Genomic DNA, 13,959 nt, shown 5'->3' with positions numbered 1-13,959 from the left:
ACCTCGGGTTAAGAACTTTACCTCAGGATGAGAACAGAAATTGTGCGGTGGCAGCAGCAGGAGGCCCCATTAGCTAAAGTGGTACCTCAGGTTAAGAACGGTTTCAGTTTAAGAACAGACCTCCGGAACGAATTAAGTTTGTAACCAGAGGTACCACTGCATCAGAGTTGAAAATCCCTATTTACAACAATATGTCATGGAGAATTGTAGAAGAGTAGCCAATGCTCTTGAAGAGAGGCACATCACACCCCTTGAGAACCACTGTTCTAAAGTCTTCGCTTTTGCTACTGCTCACTCCTAGATGAGGATGCTAGACTAAATGGGTCATTGGCCTGATACAGTGGGACTTTTTGTGCGAACGGATGGGACTGGAAACAATTCCTGAAATTAGCATGTGCTCAGAGTCACCCCATTCCTAGATTCTGCCCTGCTCTTTCGCTTGAGCCACTGTTGTGTGCTTGGCTCCGGCACAAATTCAACACACATTTAAAGCACACAGATTCCACCAAAGAATTCTGGGAACTGTAGATGATTAAGGGAATTATAGCTCTGAGAGGGGAAACTCCAGTCCCAGGATTCTTTGGGAGAAGTTATGTGATCTAAATGTGCTTTAAATGCGCAGTATGCACCTGACCTTACTTATCATTTAAGTAGATCTCACCATAGTGGGGAAGACTGTGACTAAGTGATCTATGTGCCTCCTCAGTCTGCTATCCAGTTCTAAACTGTTGGTGGGCAACATCAAGGCCTCACCTGCTCTCCCTCATTGGTATTCAACTGGATTTGGAGTGGAGAGACCTCCAGATAGGGAGCTCCTTGAAACTGCCCTCTCTCAAATGAAGAACTGTCCTCCAGAAACCATGCCATATCCCGGCCACCCGACATTAGAAATTGCAACTGAACGCTCTCACATGTTAGTGAAGAAATAATTTCTACATTCTTACATTTCGCCACCGGAAGAAAGTGTTGAGATTAAATTAGTAAGAGTGTGAGAAGGAAGTAAGTTTACGGTACAGGAAATAGCTGGCTTCCTCTAGTGTATTCATGCAAGATAAAGAGTCTGAACCATAATCACCTGGGACATAATAGGCAACTCAAAATAATAATAATATTTTTATATATTTAAAGATTTGGGCAAAGGAGGAAATATGTCAAGATGTTAGCTTTTGTTTTCTCTGCCAAGGTTCACCTTATATAGTGGTACCTCGGGTTAAGTACTTAATTCGTTCCGGAGGTCCGTTCTTAACCTGAAACTGTTCTTAACCTGAAGCACCACTTTAGCTAATGGGGCCTCCTGCTGCTGCCACTGCGCAGCCAGAGCACGATTTCTGTTCTCATCCTGAAGCAAAGTTCTTAACCCGAGGTATTATTTCTGGGTTAGCGGAGTCTGTAACCTGAAGCGTATGTAACCTGAAGCGTATGTAACCCAAGGTACCACTGTACTGAGGTACTGTTGCTACTGCGTATATACTACTTCCAATGTGCCTCTGAATGCCAGTTACTGGGAATCACTAGGGGGGAGAGTGATGCTGTGCTCAAGGCCTGCTTGCAGTACCGTTTTGGGTGCTGTGAAAGGCGTAGATATGGACTGCATCTACACAGCTTTAAAAAAATGCTCTGAAAATGCTCTGAAAACCACCGTATTAAAGCTCACAATGGAAAATTTCATAGAGTTCCAAGTTTAGCTCTAGAGTGCCACAGTGTTATAACACATTTATAACTTCTTAAAACTTTTTTTTACTAATGTAGCTGACTCCATGTACTCTTAAGATTGCTGAGTAAACAAAGAACCCTTGTCTTTATTTGGTACATCTTCTGTAACTCCAGTATCACCAGTGCCCACCAGAGACACTACCTGGAACTGCCCTGACATTATGACTACCAAATCCCACATATTACACACCTTGTGGGGTTCTCGGGCATTTGGGTGAGCACAGGATGTTGGACCTGGGAGGCATTTGATCTGATCCTTTCAAGGACCTTCTTATGCCCTTACAGACCATGTAGGGTGGACTCTCCTCTCTGCAGGTGGAGACGTTCTGCCCATAGCTGTCAACTTACAGATTTGAAAATAAGGGACCAGCAGCCTCAAAAATAAGGGATCAGCAGCCAAAATAAGGCATTTTCCGGGCACAGGTATGTTCAACTTCTGAGCCCCTCTGAGCCAAAGGCAGAAAGCCCAGCCAGCAGCCAAATGAAGCCTCAAGCAGTGGTTCCCAGCAAAGGGGATGCAGCAAGGGAAACCACCGTCACCTCTCCGCTGGGAAGCGCTGAGCAAAGGCGAGTCCCCAGGCAATGCGGCCAATTTGATCGGCACAAGGCATGCAAGCTCCCCCCCCCCCCGTCGTTCTTAGCCTCCTTATTGGGTGAGCAACGCAGCCAAGCAACACAGTTGGAGCCTCCCTCCTCCCTGGCCGGCAGGGAGGGAGGGAGAGGAGCTGCTTCCTTTGAAACCCAGGAAATTTAAGGGACATCATCAATAAGGGACAGCAGCGGGACACGGCGCTGGGATAAGGGAGTTTCCCACCAAATAAGGGACGGTTGACAGCTATGGTTCTGCCCCCAGAGACCTCCTTGTGGTGGAAAGGTTCCTTGCTGTCATTCCTCTGCTATCAGTGTTATGAATGCAGTAAAGGCAAACGGCTGTATGTCATGGGTGCCTTGGAGGTGGATCAGAAGAAGTTTTGGATAGACAAGGTCCAAAGCTGTCCAGATCCCAGGCATGCACCATACAAGGAAGACAAACGAACTATGCCAGCATGGGAGTTGGCATAGCTGTTTTCCAGCTGCAATCCTTTTTGTCCTGATAGATGCAAGCAGGGCTTCGGAAGTGGTGGCTCCTTCACTAGGAAATCTCTCCTTTCCCAACCTCCATAGGATTGCTCTGCCCACTGCTTTCCACAAAGGCAGGACAAGATAGATGCCCGGATGCTATGGAATAGAATAAACACAACATTATCCTTTGAACCCTTTGCTTCTCCACGATTCTATGACACTAATAAATATGATAGAAAATGTCTGGATGTTTACACATGGCTGTGAATTCTGCAACAGGCTCACAGCCCCCAGCAATAATAAAAATAATATCCAAAAAATAATGGTTCATTACGGGTTTATTAGTTCACAGCCCCGAGCAAATGAGAAATCATTTATCACCAGCTCAGTGTGCTAATTAATCTTTGATTTCCTAGATGTATAATTTAACATATGATTCCTGTTTGATCATGATCTTCAAAGCTTATTTTCTGAAGGCATTTATGTTTCCATACTGAATCTTTTTTTAAACCATCCTCTCGAAGGATGATTTTGCTTGCTGCGCTTTACGTCTCACCTGGACAATTGGCTGCAGAAGGTTCTTGCACGAAGATGTTTCCTTTCCAAGCCACAGTTCTCTTATGAAGAGCGTTGGGAGCACATGGTATACAAAGGTTCAACAGGAATGATCTGTGTCTTCTTTTAGACATCTTAACTATGTTGTTCAACTTTGCAGTATGAACTTCCCCATGAATATTTATTGAAGTTTTCATGGGTGCCTTTGCTGATGTTACTATAACTCTGTGTGCTGCGACTCACCTTGATATGCTTTAATGAAAGTACAGATTATAAATAAATAAAAGAATAAATAAATAAATACTATAATCAATAATTAAAATAAATAAGGGGGGATATTTTTGTTGTCTGCCAACTGCCCATTGTAGAAAGTGATTGTCCTGATCATTTGACTGAGAAACACTCAGCGTGCAGGAAGAGCTAATCTGACATCCCTTGGAACAGTTGCTATTCTGATGCCACTGGGAGATGGTTGGTTTCCACAAACACCCTCAGATCTTTTAAATTGAGACAGCTGGTCACTGAGACAACTAATAAAAATAATAATTTGCTTAGAGCCTGGAAGCTACGTTGCGTGTCCTGTTTCACGAAGATGAATACCCTTGTTTTGTTCTCATCTGCAACAGGCAAGCAAAGGATAATCCTTCTAGCTGGAATACACTGATGCTCTTTCTATAATCTCCTAATAGGATCGGCAAAGAATTTGGGTTTAACAAGAAGAAAACGGGAGATAATAATCTTGTTTGTTCAACCAACCATGGGCATGGATCATCTGAGATCATCAGGACTGCCTGGGAGATTTTCTAAACGGGGTGAGTGGATGGGTTGCCACAGTCACTGTGATCCAGAAGGTTTTGGGTATCTAAGTAAGTGGGGGAGGGTTTGTGAGGATCAATTCCAAATAGCCAATAGTAGAACACATCCCTGGGGAGGGCCCATGGCTCAGTTTTTACACAGATGCTTTGTATGTAGAAGGTCCTTGTATCTCTAGTTTAAGACAGTAAGTAATGGAGAAGACTTCTGAGGCTGTATATATGTTGGCGTATAAACTACCAAGCTAGAAGGAAAAATAGTAAGACCTGATAATGGAGCAACTTTCTACATTCCTGAATGTAAAATGCACCTGCTGCATGCAGAAGAAGTGCTCTACGACTGAGCGATGATCTTTTCCCAAACTTCAACAACTCCGGTTAAAGAAAGAGAACATTAAAAGAAAGAATGTGGAATTTAAGTTGGTGGAGAGGTGCAGGGATTTGGGGAGGTATATCACATGATCTGATCCGGTGGGTGAGTTTTGTTTTTCTTCCCCGGTTAGAACATCAGCAGCCACACACTATTTAATTTACGAGATAAAGTTACAGGGAGAGGCAGCGTATTCACCCTGACTCCATCCTGGCAGGAGTATAATTTAACACTTGTCATCTTTCCATCTCGGAGAGGCTTTTTATGGTTAACGCCGAGCCGTGCAGCTGACATGCACACTCAACGGATTAGCATCTAATAACCATGTCAGCCCCAGAGTTTTACCTTATGATCTCCAATGTTGTCATACTTCATAACAACAGGTTTATGGGGCTTGGCCAGCCAGCAATGCCAGCTGTGTGGTAAGACCCCCCACCCCACCCCACCCCTTTCATTTTAATTCTTCACAACTATGGGATACTAGAGTCGTTCTTCACTATGGTGGACCTGACAAATACGGGCACATCTATGGCAGTGATTCATGCTTCCCTGGCACACTGGTTTTGTTAATGAATACCGAACAGGATGGTTTCCTTGCTTTTGCTTAAACTTCATAAATTCAAGAAGCTAACCATAATAATGCTTATCATTTTGACCAAGGTGAGCAACATCCCTTTCTGGATAACTTTCCAGGTGGAATGTGCCAGGGATCATAGAATTGGAGAGTTGGAAGGGACCCTGAGGGTAATCTAGTCCAACCCACAGCAATGAAGGAATCTCATTGGCTCCCAATACGTTTCCGAGTACAATTCAAAGTGTTGGTGCTGACCTTTAAAGCCCTAAATGGCCTCGGTCCTGTATACCTGAAGGAGCATCTCCACCTCCATCGTTCTGCCTGGACACTGAGGACCAGCTCCGAGGGCCTTCTGGCGGTTCCCTCACTGCAAGAAGTGAGGTTACAGGGAACCAGGCAGAGGGCCTTCTCAGTAGTGGTGCCCGCCCTGTGGAACGCCTTCCTGACAGATATAAATAATTATGTGATCTTCTGTAGACACCTGAAGGCAGTCTTGTTTCGGGAAGTTTTTAATGTCTGATGTTTCATTGTGTTTTTTTATATTCTGTTTGTAGCTGCCCTGAGTGGTTAGGGCAACCCATTACTGGAATGGGGTACAAATAATAATAATAATAATAATAATAATAATAATAATAATAATAAACCTTCAAGGAAAGAGAGTCTACTACCCCCAAGGGGAGATCATTCCACTGTTGAACAGCTCTTACAGTCAGAAAGTTCTTGATGTTTAGTCAGAATCTCTGTTCTTGTAACTTGAATCTCTCAGTAAGTGTGCATTAGCCCTATGTGTATGAGAGGTGGCTGGTTTGGTTATTATATACAGATTGCAGACATAATCCACTCTGAGAGCCTTTCCAGCTGGGCAGCAAGATGAAAAAGGCATTGATATATCTTTGCGATTTAGCGGTATATAAATATTTTAAAGTAAGTAAGTACCAAATACATCAGTCAATGAAAATTGCATTAATGTGCATATCTACTTAAACAATAACTCTGAAAAAAGGAGGATATTTCCTTCGCTTTTAGATGACACACACTGGCGTCATCTTTGAGAAGACATTCCATGCTATGCAGGGAGAAAAAACAGGGGTGCCTTTTTTGAAAATGGGACTTGCCACCTGTTTGCTTTTTTTGGTTTTTGTTTAAAGAATACTTGCACTAGAAATGTTTTTTAGAACCTTGCTGAGGTTGGTGCAGTGAAAACGCACCAGCACACCCAATCTGGTGCTCCTTCCGATGGCAAGCACCTCCCTCTTTCCAGCCTGATAATCTGGGGCGTAGCATGGCGGGGTGCCAGAGGGGCCATGGTAACGGGCGCGGATTTTAGAGGGGGTGTGAAGCAGGGGGCCCCTCCAGGTGTCCCCAGCGTGGCCTGGCACTCCTCTCACGGGCATCGGAGAGGATCACTGGGCCAGGCCATGTTGGGGCCGCCTGCATGGGGGCACCCACTTTGCACCCTCCAAGTGCCGCGGCAGCTGGCTGGGCTCCTTGCTGTGCCTGGCTCCTTCACCCTCCATGCCTCGCCCTAGTGAGTGTGCCCGCCCTCCCCTGGCACATGCACAGCCCCGGACACATACCCCTGCCTTGGGCGCTGACAACTCACACTCCATCGCTGGTTCTGCAACAACTTAGCTAGCTGGAGATGAGGTGTGTGGTGCAGCGGAAGAAGGAGGAGGAGGAAGAAGAAATGTACCGTATTTTTCGCTCTATAAGGCACACCTGACCATAAGACGCACCTAGTTTTTAGAGGAGGAAAACAAGAAAAGCCAGCAAGAGCCACAGACACGCTCGCTCAGCACGGCTCTTTAAAGACAGAGCGGCTCTTGCTGGCTTTTCCGGGAGGTGGGAGAAGGGACAAACGGGCTGCCCTCTGTCCCTTCTCCCACCTCCCTGAAAAGCCAGAGCAAGCTGCACAGCTATCACTGAAGCCAGCAGAAGAAGAGGCACTGCGCAGCTCTCGCTCTTGTTGTGCTGGCTTCAGCGAGAGCTGCGCAGCCTACATTCACTCCATAAGACGCACACACATTTCCCCTTACTTTTTAGGAGGAAAGGGGTGCGTCTTAAGGAGCGAAAAATATGGTAGATATGCTTTAAAAGCAAATGAAAGAAGTACAAGTCAGTGACGGAGTTAGCTGCAAGCACACCGCAGTGTGCCTTTTTGTCACCCGTCTCAGGGATGACACCCGGGGCAGACCGCCCCCATCACACCCCATCCTATACCCCTGGTACAAAGCAAGTTTCCAGCTAGTCTTTGATTGAGCCTTAAGGTAGTGCAAGGAACCTGCAAAATGCCACGTGCAGACTAGAATTTAGATTTTGCACTTCTCCATATATTGCAGTTTTCAGCAGTTTGGTTATGCCCAATTACGCATTTGAATGCATGTTTTGAGAGTTAGCATACATTGAAATGGTATTAAAAGAGAGAGGAGTATTTTTTTCAGCTGCTGTTCCCATATCACCACACTTTTTTTTTTTAAAGCAATTGATCTCTATTTTCTCTTGGATCTTTCATGCACTCATACATATATAGCTTTTTAACACTTTAATTATTCTGTTTGAAATTGTTAGGCACCCATATTAAGCGTTCCACATGAAGCAATTCCGCCCGTACCGAGAGCTGGGTCTGCCGCAGGCATTTCGAGACCTGAAGCAAACAATGATGCTTCCCGGTTCTTGGCAGTAGCTCATGTTTTTTAAATGACACGACATAGTGTACCTAAACAAAGGACTCGGCCCTGTTTTTCTTCCTGCAGGGAAAGCCTGCCTTCCCTGCCTTTGCATTGCAGCTGAGAGATGCATTTGCCATTTAGACCTTCCTGTTTGGTCCCCATGCTCCAGGAGGGTTGCCTTTTGCATTGTTAGAAAGCACTACTTGCATAATTGTGCATTTTGAATGGTGTCTCTCCCCCCCTTTTTTTAAAGCAATCACTTTTTTTTTAAAGGGAAGAAGAACCAAGGTGGATTGATGATGTCACAAGCGCCAGCCAATCAGCAATGTACAGTACAGGCAGCGGTGCCCGCTTTGCTCCCTACCAACTCAATTCCCTCATAGTCTTCCAACTCACTCTTGCCTGTCCACTCTACTTCTGCTAATACAGTAGTGCACATCGTTTTCCTAAGGCCCCAATGAAGCCCTGCTTTCTCATTTGCTCCGCCTCTACCCCAACCACACTTTCCTTGGGTCCTGTCTACTTTGCCCCACTTCTTTTGGCCAAACTGGGCTCTGTTGGTGTTAAGTTGTGGATGAACATATCAGACGACACAGCGATTCTTCAAACAGCTCTTGTTTATTCACAGGCCCAGAACAGAACTGGACTGAAGGGTTCAGCCAACCTGCTTATACAGAGCTCCACTACAAAGCAACAGTAACAACTTTCTGTAACTATCCAATCACAGAACGTCACTTTCAATTCCTTATTTGCATATGTGGACCTGAGTGAAAACTATCTACAGTATCCCCCTGCTGGCCCAGGGTGAGAACTTCAGTACATAACAGTTGGCCAGATTCTCTAAATTCCTGCATCCATCTGTCTTGAGAGACAACGGAGTATGCCTCCAGAGGGGTGAAATCGAAGTGCTGTGTTAGCAGCGCTGAAGAGACCTCCTCAGGGTGCAAGCCTGGGCAGTGTTTCTGGTGGTCCTGGGTTGCCCAGACGACACAACCCCTCTCTTGGTCTCACTGATGTGGTCCAAAGGAAAGCAGAGCAATATGTTTGGCTGCAGGAGCTGCCGGGAGGAGGCGTACAAGGCACCATCCAACCTTCTTAGGGACTCCACTCCAGATTTCTGTAGCCTTTTCTTCTCCAGTAACGTAGCTGAGGTTTAGGATCAGGTTGATGAGCCCCATCTGCCCCTCACTTCACACTACAGTACACGTAGAAATCACCTTCTTGACTGTTGGACCCACTCAATTCTGTCTTTACATGCAGAGGAAGTCCCTAACTCACTGAGGGTTTGAGACCCACCAGCTACTTGCCACAAGTGCAAGATAATTATTGATAAAGAGGTTGCACATAAGATACTAACCCGCTCTTTGCTATCGGTAGCCTGAAGCATTATACTCAAGTTCCTTGCTAGCCCCGTCAAGATCCACAAGATGTTTGAAATGTCTCGGTGCATGGCACCAAAACATTACGTCCTCGGGACTTTTCTGGCCTTGTGTATAATAATAAATAGCCTTCAGCATTTCTCTGGTAGTAATAAGCAAATCAAAGTTCTGTTCTCAGGGAAGAACATATTCCTGGCACCGGCGCTGGCTTATGATTAATATGTGCAATATAACCTGACGTTAGTTTGTGGAACTGAGCTCTGGGTTAAAAATAGGGATGGGTGAACATACCCCATCAGTTATCATAAATGGTTTGCTAAGTTAGGAATCCAATGTTAGCAGCTCGGGTGAAAGTTCTTCACTGTTTCAAGATTTTGAAGTTCCTGTACATTTTTCTATATGCACATCAGCAAGGGTGAATTCATACCTGGGGATTATTGTGTTACCTGGCCTGGTTAGTTAGTTAGTTATTTTGTCCTGATTTCTAATATTCCTTTAACACTGCATTATTATCTAATTAGATAGATAGATAGATAGATGATAGATAGATGATAGATAGATGATAGATAGATAGATAGATAGATAGATAGATAGATAGATAGATATAGATAGATAGATAGATAGATGATAGATGATAGACAGATAGTAATGCAGTGTTAAAGGAATATTAGAAATCAGGACATAATTGATTAACTGATTAATTGATTGATTGATTGATTGATTGAAAGATCACAGGCAGGTTAACATTATAAAAACACGAAATACATACAACAACAACAACCACACACCCAGACACATTTAAAAGGCCACTGATTGATTACATCCTTTATGGAAAGTTGCATACAGACAATAAACTAATCAATAAAAGTGTATCAAAAGAAGGACAAATCAGAAGAGCAATTCAGTCTGCCACATATGATAATGAACCTTTGCTTTTAAACTGTAATAACAGTCATCTAAGAGTTTTGTGGATGTTTTACTGTTACATTATGGAATTGTGGCTTTTTGACCGCTATACCATGTCATGCTAAATTTCATTTGCACCAGTGCGTGTGGTGTGACACAACGGCAGACATCATTGGACACGCTACCACTCCTTATGCACATTCTGGCTTCTGTTCTCCCAATATTCACCCATAAAAATGTTGGGGGGAAACTGTGTGCCAGAGCACTGCCCAACTGACGACTTTCTGGATTAATGGGGTTGCAAACAGATCCCCGCCCCCTGGAAACAATTAATAAGGAAGGAACACTAAACTTCCACTAGACTCTGTTAACTCTTCAGAAGTGGCTTCTACATTTGTGTGAAAGATCATATAAAATGCAAAAAACATCACAAAAACAGAATCAAGTCCTGTCTGAACAAAGTTATCTTGATAAAAAAGAAACCATTTTAAAATAAATAAATAAATTATTAAAAAATAATAAATAAATAATAAAAATGAAACAGTTGGATGCTTAGATATGAAGCATGTAATTTACTTATATATACTGCCTGCCAATCATATAACAATAAAAAAATATAATGTGACTTTTACTCTTAATATCTATTTGGTTTATGGGCTTCATACATTTGAACTTTACTGAGGTCACTTGTCCCTGGTGTTCAGAGGGCTGTAGATGGGATTCTTTTTTAGAGTATGATCTCCTTCGGCAAAGAAGTGCTTTATGGGGTGAAAAATCCCTTCTGTTTCCAAAACTCAAGTCACCCATATCTCTTTGCCAGTTCTGCGCACTGAACCCCCTCGGAGGTCATCTCTGAGAGTAATGCCAATTGCCCTATGTAGGAGGAAATAAAGGCTGGATCCATTCTCCTCCACCCAACCAGTGTGATGGCACCTATTGGGGGTGATGCATGCAACCCCCGTCTAATCCTGACGAGCCTCTCTTTGGCGACCACATTCACAGAGGTTCTCATGCAGATAGAAACAGCTCACAGTTGCCTGCGAGGATCTATGGACCAGAATGGTCATGCATTGTCTTTCCAAGGGACTTTTGCCAATGGAAAAGACTGAAATGGATTCTTAAGAAACAAGCAACAGACTGCTGCTGGTTAATCAGCTTATGCCACTTCAGAGGCAATAAATACGGTTTACCTGGGTCATCATCCCCCCCCTTTATAATCATCAGCAGGCAGATAGCGTCTGGCTAATGAAGTTTAGGCCGCACCATATGCAGAGTGAGTGACAGGTTGATCTAGGTTCGCTCAACGCCAGTGGAGCAGCAGGAGGTATGCTCCAGCTTATTGGCTGATTAAAGTGTTTTGGCTGCAGCGTGAGAAATCTGTAGCATGAAATGCATTCCCACCAAAATACCATATTTTTTGCTCTATAAGACCCACTTTTTCCCTCCTAAAAAGTAAGGGGAAATGTCTGTGTATCTTATGGAGCGAATGCAGGCTGCGCAGCTATCCCAGAAGCCAGAACAGCAAGAAGGATTGCTGCTTTCGCTGCGCAGCGATCCCTCTTGTTCTGGCTTCTGAGATTCAGAATATTTTTTTTCTTGTTTTCCTCCTCCAAAAACTAGATGTGTCTTATGGTCTGGTGTGTCTTATAGAGCGAAAAATACAGTACTGTATTTTTCTGTGTATAAGATGATATTTTCCCCAAAAATTTTAAAGTTTGAAATTGGGGGTCGTCTTATACACGGAACGTTGCAATTAAATATACAGTGGTACCTCCGGTTGCAAACGGGATCCGTTCCGGAGGTCCGGTCGGATCCCGAGGTTTTCGCAACCTGAGGATCACTGTTATACACATGCATGCGACAGTAGACCTCTTCTGCGCATGCGCATGTGGTGAAACACTTCCGGCTTTGCCGTTTTCGAAACCTGAAGATTGCATTACCCGAGGGTAACGTAGCCCAAGGCGCTACTGCATAAATAAATATATGTTGCCATCCATGTTTTTTCCCCACAGCCTCCCCTCACTATTGGCCTCACAACAAACCCTGGTCTGGTACTCCCCCCCCCCCCCCAGCAGCCCCTGCTCCAGACATTGACCCTTCCACCTGGTTCCCTCAGCCACCCTCTGGCTACACAGACCCCCCATTCCCCAAGTGCACTCAGTGTGGTGTAGTGGTTAAGAGCGGTAGTCTTGTAATCTGGTGAACTGGGTTCAAATCCCCACTCCTCCACCTGCAGCTGCTGGGTGACCTTGGGCTACTCACACTTCTCTGAAGTCTCTCAGCCCCACTCACTTCACAGAGTGTTTGTTGTGGGGGAGGAAGGGAAAGGAGAATGTTAGCCGCTTTGAGACTCCTTCGGGTAGTGATAAAGCGGGATATCGAATCCAAACTCTTCTTCTTCTTCACTCAGGCAGCTCTGGCAGTCGCAGCTCCTCAATCAGTGTTCTCATCTGCCGGCGCTCGTGGAGCAAATACGGTACATACCCTAAATACTGAGACAAAAGTGCAACACACAGGCAGTTGAGCTTCAGCTACAGTGGAGTTACACTGAGCTGACAGGAGCAGCCGCCATTACACAGCTTGCCTCACTGTTTGATGTTTAAATACACGGTGCTAAATATACCGTGTTTTGAACATTTAATAAAATATCAAAGCTGTTCTCCTTGGTGTTTAAAATATTTGTTTCTTAATTTTGGGCTCAAAAAAATAGGGGTCGTCTTATACATGGGGGCGTCTTATACATAGAAAAATACGGTAATAATAAACAGGACCAACTTGGACTAAAAAAATGTCCATCAGAACAGTCGACTCATGAGAGCTGTGTGTAATGTGGGAGTTACAAACAAATGTACAGCATGGGGTATTTCCCCCCCCCACCCCCACAAGAGGAATTTGCAAGCATTTGGATCTCCCACACCACACCAAACACACATGAGTTGTTATTGGCATCTGTCTGTCTCGGGAGATAATGGAGAGTGCACTTTAGGGGTAAAGTCAAACTGTTTGGAGGTTGTGGCTGAAGAGACATGTTTCATTGCAGCTGGGGCAGGTGAAGGCGTCCGTTTCTGCTGCTGCAAATGCACCAGGGCTTTTCTTCTCTCTGTGCTCCTCCCAGTGCTCATTTCTCCTCTGGTCGCTGCTACGGATGCACAACCTGACTGCCTGTCTCCAGGCACAGCGGTCGTCTGCAAGGGGTTTCCGCATGGCGGGGATGATGTCTTCATGCCACATTTGCAGACATGCAAAGTTGGTCTGCCAAGGGGCCTGGTGCCAGAAGCCAGTGTCCCATAGATCATGTCCTTAGGGATCCTGCCATTTTCTATTGACTAAGCCAGCGTAGATGTTGCTGAGACAGGAGTGTGAATGTGCTGGGCTTGGGAGAGCACATCTCTGTCCGAAACTCTGTCCTGCCATGTGATACCTCTGGAAGGAGGAAGAGGAGTGGGCAGCAGGCACAAGGTGAGAGCACATCTTCTGGTCCCGTCTGCGCTCTGGTGGGAGCTAACTGACTTGGGCCAGAGCAAAAAACACAAGGCCAGAGACCAGGAGCTAAAACGGGACATCAGGGAATTGGAATTGGAAGCCGCAGTGGTAAATCCAGGATGTCCCACTTAAAATGGGACAGTTTTGCGGTATGTCTTTATTTTTATTATTTTTATTTTTTTTTGCAACCTTCTCACGGTTCTGAACACACCCCTGAGTCCTTTTCCTCAAGAGAGCTGGGCCTTGTTCTTTCGTCTCCCGCTTTTCTTCCATTAGCCTTGAAATTTCTCCCCTCTGTTGCCATATCTCTTCTCTCGTGCTTTATCAGCGACTGTGTTCCGTCTCCTGTTTAAAATAAGTTTGAGAGGGCGAGAGATGGAGGGAGGGGGCCCACAGACAGGCTGCTCCAGAGAGAAGACAGTCACAAGCTTTTAAA

General features: G+C 44.9%; 1 long non-coding RNA gene across 1 annotated transcript in view; it reads left to right on the top strand.

Annotated features, from left to right (window-relative positions):
• Positions 1-8,325: 8,325 nt before the first annotated feature.
• LOC310764859 overlaps positions 8,326-13,959 on the top strand; it is a 118,492-nt gene continuing 112,858 nt past the window's right edge. Inside the window, exon 1 of the long non-coding RNA XR_014549286.1 lies at positions 8,326-8,581. This is a non-coding gene — a long non-coding RNA (uncharacterized lncRNA). The remainder of the gene's footprint in view (positions 8,582-13,959) is intronic.

This window comes from Podarcis filfolensis (genome assembly GCF_964270895.1).
Source record: "Podarcis filfolensis genome assembly, chromosome: 6".
Taxonomy (NCBI): domain Eukaryota; kingdom Metazoa; phylum Chordata; class Lepidosauria; order Squamata; family Lacertidae; genus Podarcis; species Podarcis filfolensis.
Note: the sequence above shows the minus strand (reverse complement) of the source record. Positions and strands in the feature narration are given on the sequence as shown.